This window comes from Pelodiscus sinensis, unplaced genomic scaffold, assembly GCF_049634645.1.
Source record: "Pelodiscus sinensis isolate JC-2024 unplaced genomic scaffold, ASM4963464v1 ctg104, whole genome shotgun sequence".
NCBI lineage: Eukaryota > Metazoa > Chordata > Testudines > Trionychidae > Pelodiscus > Pelodiscus sinensis.
The window spans coordinates 341409-348838 of record NW_027465824.1 but is presented as its reverse complement, the minus strand read 5'-3'; positions in this window follow the sequence as shown (position 1 = coordinate 348838).

Here is a 7430-nt window from a genome sequence, read left to right as displayed (position 1 = left end):
GGCTGGGAGGCAGGACTCCTGAGGAGGGGAGAGGGGCCTAGTGGTTAGAGGTGGGGGGGCTGGGAAGCAGGACTCCTGGGGAGGGGGGAGGGGCCTAGTGGTTAGAGGAGGCGGGGCTGGGAGGCAGGACTCCTGAGGAGGGGAGAGGGGCCTAGTGGTTAGAGGTGGGGGGGCTGGGAAGCAGGACTCCTGGGGAGGGGAGAGGGGCCTAGTGGTTAGAGGAGGGGGCTGGGAGGCAGGACTCCTGAGGAGGGGAGAGGGGCCTAGTGGTTAGAGGTGGGGGGGCTGGGAAGCAGGACTCCTGGGGAGGAGGGAGGGGCCTAGTGGTTAGAGGGGGAGAGGGGCAGGGAGGCAGGACTCCTGGGGAGGGGAGAGGGGCCTAGTGGTTAGAGGAGGGGGGCTGGGAGGCAGGACTCCTGGGGAGGGGAGAGGGGCCTAGTGGTTAGAGGAGGGGGGCTGGGAGGCAGGACTCCTGGGGAGGGGAGAGGGGCCTAGTGGCTAGAGAGGGGGGCTGGGAGGCAGGACTCCTGGGGAGGGGAGAGGGGCCTAGTGGTTAGAGGAGGGGGCTGGGAGGCAGGACTCCTGGGGAGGGGAGAGGGGCCTAGTGGTTAGAGGTGGGGGGGCTGGGAAGCAGGACTCCTGGGGAGAGGGGAGGGGCCTAGTGGTTAGAGGGGGAGAGGGGCTGGGAGGCAGGACTCCTGGGGAGGGGAGAGGGGCCTAGTGGTTAGAGGAGGGGGCTGGGAGGCAGGACTCCTGGGGAGGGGACAGGGGCCTAGTGGTTAGAGGAGGGGGCTGGGAGGCAGGACTCCTGGGGAGGGGAGAGGGGCCTAGTGGTTAGAGGAGGGGGCTGGGAGGCAGGACTCCTGGGGAGGGGACAGGGGCCTAGTGGTTAGAGGAGGGGGCTGGGAGGCAGGACTCCTGGGGAGGGGAGAGGGGCCTAGTGGTTAGAGGAGGGGGCTGGGAGGCAGGACTCCTGGGGAGGGGACAGGGGCCTAGTGGTTAGAGGAGGGGGCTGGGAGGCAGGACTCCTGGGGAGGGGAGAGGGGCCTAGTGGTTAGAGGGGGGGCTGGGAGGCAGGACTCCTGGGGAGGGGAGAGGGGCCTAGTGGTTAGAGGGGGGGCTGGGAGGCAGGACTCCTGGGGAGGGGAGAGGGGCCTAGTGGTTAGAGGAGGGGGCTGGGAGGCAGGACTCCTGGGGAGGGGAGAGGGGCCTAGTGGTTAGAGGGGGGGCTGGGAGGCAGGACTCCTGAGGAGGGGAGAGGGGCCTAGTGGTTAGAGGGGGGGGCTGGGAGGCAGGACTCCTGAGGAGGGGAGAGGGGCCTAGTGGTTAGAGGGGGGGCTGGGAGGCAGGACTCCTGGGGAGGGGAGAGGGGCCTAGTGGTTAGAGGGGGGCTGGGAGGCAGGACTCCTGGGGAGGGGAGAGGGGCCTAGTGGTTAGAGGGGGGCTGGGAGGCAGGACTCCTGGGGAGGGGAGAGGGGCCTAGTGGTTAGAGGGGGGCTGGGAGGCAGGACTCCTGGGTTCTCGCTGCGTAGGCTGTCCCTCTGGGCTGGGTGCCCCGCTGTGCGATTCACACCTGGGCTGTCCCTTAGTGCCAGGTGCTGCCCTTCACACGGCCACCCCCCAGCCAGGTCCCCGCCTGCTAGAGGAGCCCCACCCCCGCCCCACTGTTAGCCCTTGGCCTGGGGGGTGGAGAGGCAGGGGGCAGTTCTCCAACCCAGCCCCAGCCTCGCCGCCCATCCCTGGGGTGTCTGGGCAGCCCCGGAGCTGGGCCCCTGCGGCCGCGCTGCTCCCGGGAACGGGCCACGTCGGCCAGGCCCACAGCCGCTATTTGGAGACAGCTAATTATAGCGCCCGAGCGGCCGCCAAACCCAGCTCTGGCTGCCGGCGGGGGCGGGGCGGGGGCGGGGCGGGCACAGCAAGCGGGGGGCCCGCAGGGAGGGGCCCTGTGTGAGCTCGGGGCAGGACTGGGGGCACCAAGCCAGAGCCAGGCTCCCAGGGGAATTCCTGCACCCGGGGACCTTTCCCGCAGCTGGATTCCCAGCAGCCCAGCCGGATGAGTCACGTCCTGGGGGGAGAGGCTCTGGCATCGGCCCAGCCCCGGCTGCGGCCCGGTCCCCTTTGGGCAGCTCCTGCCTGAGCCCCCGGACGCCCTGTCGGCCCAGAGCTCCGGCGATGCCCAGGCAGCTCGGAAAGTTCCTGGAGGGCTGGGCGGGGCTGGGGTCCCAGGTCTCTGTTTGCCAGGGGGTGGGGCTGGGCGACGGGGGAGGGACCACGGGACGATCCCGTTGGGTTCCCTCCCGCGGGGGCCCCGGCACTGGCCGGATGGACCCTTGGGCTGACCCGTCTGGCCGCTCTGCTGGTCTCACATGCACAGGCAGGGCTGGGCTGCCAGTAGCTCCCATGTCTTACACGCCCTGCGGGTCAGGGCTCGGGGCAATGGGACAGCAAGGGTAAGAAACGTGGGATGCAGGGCAGGGACTGGGGGCACAGGGCAGGGACTCTCAAACACGGCCACACCTCCTTCCCTACTGCCGCAGCCCCACGTCAGCCACTGCCATGCCCCTTGTCACAGACCGGGCCGTGTCTGGGCACAGCTCAGGGCGTCCGCTCAGGGCAAACTGCTCAAATCCGGGGCTCCTTACAGCCCCCAGACTGGAGACCTCTCCAAACCGGCCACACACCAGTCCCACAGAGCGCTTCAGCTGCCTGCCTGAAGCCTCACGAGCAAAACCCCTCCGACACCCCAGCAATATCCGTGCCCCAGATGGCCCCGGGCCTCAGACACAGGTGGGGGGTCCTAGCACCCAATCCCACCTACCCCGAACAAGTTCTGTCCGGTCCCAAGAAACCAGCCACAGATCCCTGGTCAATTTACCCTCTGGACCTTACCACAAATCACGCTGAGCCAATCCTTTAGCATCTAACAACTAAGGGTTTATTACCATGAGAAAGAAAAGCATGAGAGTAAGGTTGTTAAAGGATAGTACGTTACATGCACCGAATCTCCCAGTTCTCGATTCAGGCTCTAGCAGAGATGTTACAGCTGCTGGTTTAAAAGTCCTTGTTGCACATCCTAGGATCAGGATGGGTTCACAGGTCTTCCTGGCTCTTCGATCCCTGTACTGCTGCCTCTGGGATGAAGTGCTGAGCTCAAGACCAAGATGGAGTCAGCCACATGGCATCTTTATCCCTCCTTCCTGGCCTCTTCTTGGCTGCAGCCGGTCACCTGGCCCTCAGCCTCTCTCTGCTGCAGCTCTTAGGTCTACGCCTCCCAGCCCCCCCTCCTCTAACCACTAGGCCCCTCTCCCCTCCTCAGGAGTCCTGCCTCCCAGCCCCCCTCCTCTAACCACTAGGCCCCCTCTCCCCTCCCCAGGAGACCTGCCTCCCAGCCCCCCTCCTCTAACCACTAGGCCCCTCTCCCCTCCTCAGGAGTCCTGCCTCCCAGCCCCCCTCCTGTAACCACTAGGCCCCTGTCCCCTCCTTAGGAGTCCTGCCTCCCAGCCCCCCCCTCTAACCACTAGGCCCCTGTCCCCTCCTCAGGAGTCCTGCCTCCCAGCCCCCCTCCTGTAACCACTAGGCCCCTGTCCCCTCCTCAGGAGTCCTGCCTCCCAGCCCCCTCCTCTAACCACTAGGCCCCTGTCCCCTCCTCAGGAGTCCTGCCTCCCAGCCCCCCTCCTCTAACCACTAGGCCCCTCTCCCCTCCCCAGGAGTCCTGCCTCCCAGCCCCCTCCTCTAACCACCTATGGGTGCAGCCATGATCCGGCTGCTTCCCTCAAAATCAGTCACGTGACACCCCCTCACCCACCGCCACGCCCTGACCCTACCCACTACCACGTCTCGTCACCCATTGCCACGCCCCCTCACCCACCACCATGCCCCTTATCTCTGCCACACTTCCTTCCCTAGTGCCACACCCCCACGTCAGCCACTGTCCCCCCACCTACTGCCACACTCCGACCCTACACACTACCACGCCTCATCACCCACCACCACGCCCCCTCCCCCACTGCCACACCCTGACCCTACCCACTACCACGCCTTGTCACCTACTGCCATGCCCCCTCACCCACCGCCACGCCCTGACCCTACCCACTACCACGCCTCGTCACCCACTGCCATGTCCCCTCACCCACCACCATGCCCCTTAACCTCTGCCACACTTCCTTCCCTAGTGCCACACCCCCACGTCAGCCACTGCCCCCCCCACCCACTACCACGCCTCGTCACCCACTGCCATGCCCCCTCACCCACCACCATGCCCCTTAACCTCTGCCACACTTCCTTCCCTAGTGCCACACCCCCACGTCAGCCACTGCCCCCCCCACCCACTACCACGCCTCGTCACCCACTGCCATGCCCCCTCACCCACCACCATGCCCCTTAACCTCTGCCACACTTCCTTCCCTAGTGCCACACCCCCACATCAGCCACTGCCCCCCCCACCCACTACCATGTCTCGTCACCCACTTCCACGCCCCCTCACATATTGCCACACCCTGAACCGACCCACTACCATGCCCCCTCACCCACTGCCACGTCCCCTTCCCTACTGCTGCACTCCCACTTCATCCACTGCCACACACCCCTCACTCACTGCCATGCCCCACCACACCCACTGCCAGGCTCCCTCCCCCACTGCCACGCCCCCCTTACTCACCACCACGCCCCTCCCCCACTGCCACGCCCCCCTTACTCACCACCACGCCCCCACCCCCACTGCCACGCCCCCCTTACTCACCACCACGCCCCCTCCCCCACTGCCACGCCCCCCTTACTCACCACCACGCCCCCTCCCCCACTGCCACGCCCCCCTTACTCACCACCACGCCCCCTCCCCCACTGTCACGCCCCCCCTTACTCACCACCACGCCCCCTCCCCCACTGCCACCCCCCCTTACTCACCACCACGCCCCCTCCCCCACTGCCACGCCCCCTTACTCACCACCACGCCCCCCTTACTCACCACCACGCCCCTTCCCCCACTGTCACGCCCCCCTACTCACCACCATGCCCCCTTACTCACCACCACGCCCCCTCCCCCACTGCCACGCCCCCCCTTACTCACCACCACGCCCCCTCACCCACTGCCACGCCCCCCTTACTCACCACCACGCCCCCTCACCCACTGCCACGCCCCCACCTCATCTAATGCCACGGCGCCGCCTGCCTTGTTCCAGTCTCACCAGATCACTCACTGTTCGTACAGCCCCCCACGCCCCCTCCCCCCACATGCTCCGTTTCCACCCCGTCACCCCGTTGCTGGGCACCTGTGGGCCAGGTGGTGCCCTGCAGCAAGGCAGTGACAATGGTGCCCCCGCCAAGAGCCCCAGAGGCTGCCCCACATGGGCATAAGCTCCTGAGCCCAGGCTGGTGGGGGGGCCCAGTTACAGAGCAAGGCCCCCACCCCATTGCCCCTCATCTCTCCCCCCCCATTTGCCACATGGGCCTGGACAGGTCCCCCCGACCCTGTTTTCTCTGCGGCTCCCCCAGGCGGGGGAGGGGGCTGGCGGGTGCAGTGGGGTTGGTGGGGGGCAGCATGCCTGTGCCAGGGGCTGAGCTGTGGGCCCCAGTCCTAGCACCCCCAGCCCGGCGGGGCCCCTGGCTGCTGGCTGGGCGGGGGCTGGCGCTGGCAGAGCCTGGCCTGGCTTCCATTAGCCCTGACAGCCGCAGCCGGCCAGCCGCTCACCTTCCCTTTTATGGCAAAAGCTGCTGGCTGGCGGGGAGGGGGCAGGCGTCTGGCGGAGCTCATGGGGGGGAGGGGCGCACAGAGCCTGCCCCTGGCCCACCCCTTCCAGGAGTGGGGGGAGGCTCCCCAGGCCACTGCCCTGCTTCTGACTGGCCGGGGCACTGGGGCAGAGCTGGCCCCGGGGTGGGGCCCGGCTGGGGAGGTGGGGAGGGGAGGGCCTGTCCCTACTAGGCCGCACTGTCTCCAATCTGGTTTGGGCGGGGGCGAGCAGGGAATGGGGGCACCAGCTCCCATCCAGGGCTTCCCACGGGACACCGGGCCTGGGGCCCTTCCCCTCCCCGGGGTGGAGCCTGGGGCTGAGGGGCCGGCCACGTCTTGCACCCCAGTCCCTGTGCCTCCGGCTCCGGGCCGCCCCGGGAGCCACGCGGGAGCGGGGCGCTTTGCCCTGGGCGGGGGCTCTTATTTCCTGTGAGGCTGGACTCATCCCAGAGCCCCGATGAAACCGTGCGGTGCCTGGCCCTCTGCAAGCCACGACCGCGGGCCCCTCCCGGTCAGCGCTGGGCCGGTGGCCAGGGGCCCTCGCTGCAATTTGTCCAGTCAGCCCATGGGGGGTGACACGGTGGGGGGGCCATTCACCTTGTTGCGTGTGAGTTCTGTCCTACTTGTGCGTGTGCCTCAGTTTCCCTGGGCACTGCCCCAATCCTTAGCTGGGGTGGGAATTTTGGGTGTCTCACTGAGGGCAGCTGCCCCAGCCCCATGGTCAATGCCCTTAGTAACCTGGGCAGAGAAGGGGTGTGCCCAGGTGACACCTCCCCCCACAAGTGGGACAAAGGGCAGAGGAGGGGCTGGGACCAGGCTGCTAGGTGTGGGGGAAGTCAGTCTGGGCTGGCTTGGGGGGCAGGGAGGGGGCTCTAGGCTCCCCTCCCCCAAGCTGGGGTGTCCCTGGGGACCAAGAACCCTTCTGCTCCCCCAGGTCAGCAGGGTGGGCCCTTCGGCTCCAGCCCCACAGCTCCCAGAAGGGGTTAGCTGGTGCCCCTGCTCTTGGGCCGGGTATCTGGGCTCCCACCCTCTCCTTGCAGCTGGATTCAGGTCCCCAAACATCTCCCCCCCGGTGCTGGCCACGGGGGGGGGGAGGGGGTCAGGCTAAGACCCAGCAGCCTGGGGTGGCAGCGAGGGGCCGGGGGGTGCACGTCTGAGGGGCTCTGGGGTGAGCAGGGGGAGGGGCCCACGAGTCAGTGTGACCCGCCCAGGCCCGTTGGCTGCCCGACTGGTGGGCCCATGTGCAAGGTGGGGGGAGCCTCCCCGGACCCCTCCCCACAATGGGGCTGCAGCCCCAGGGTGAGGCTGCAGAAGCGGGCTCGGGGGTCTGGGGCTGCCCCGTGCTGCGGGGGGGGGAACAAGGGGGCGCGGCTGGGCAGGGCCAGGCGAACGCTGCCCTCTGGTGGCCGGAGGGGAGACATTCTGCGCAGAGCTGGCCCCAGTTGGCGGGGTGGGGCTTCGTGGGAAGGGCCCCCAGCCTATGGACACTGCTGGGCCCCATGGTTGGGGCTACCAGGTGGCTTCAAAAAAAATACTGGACACACTTGATCTCAGATGGGGGGGAAGGGGACACACCGTCTGGGAGGGGAGCAGGGCTGGCCGGGAGGATGGGGGGGGCCGGCGGGCAGGAAGCAGGGCTGGCTGGGGGAGATCGGGGGGGACTGGCTAGTGGGAAGTAGGGGGAAATCGGGTGGGGGGGGTCACT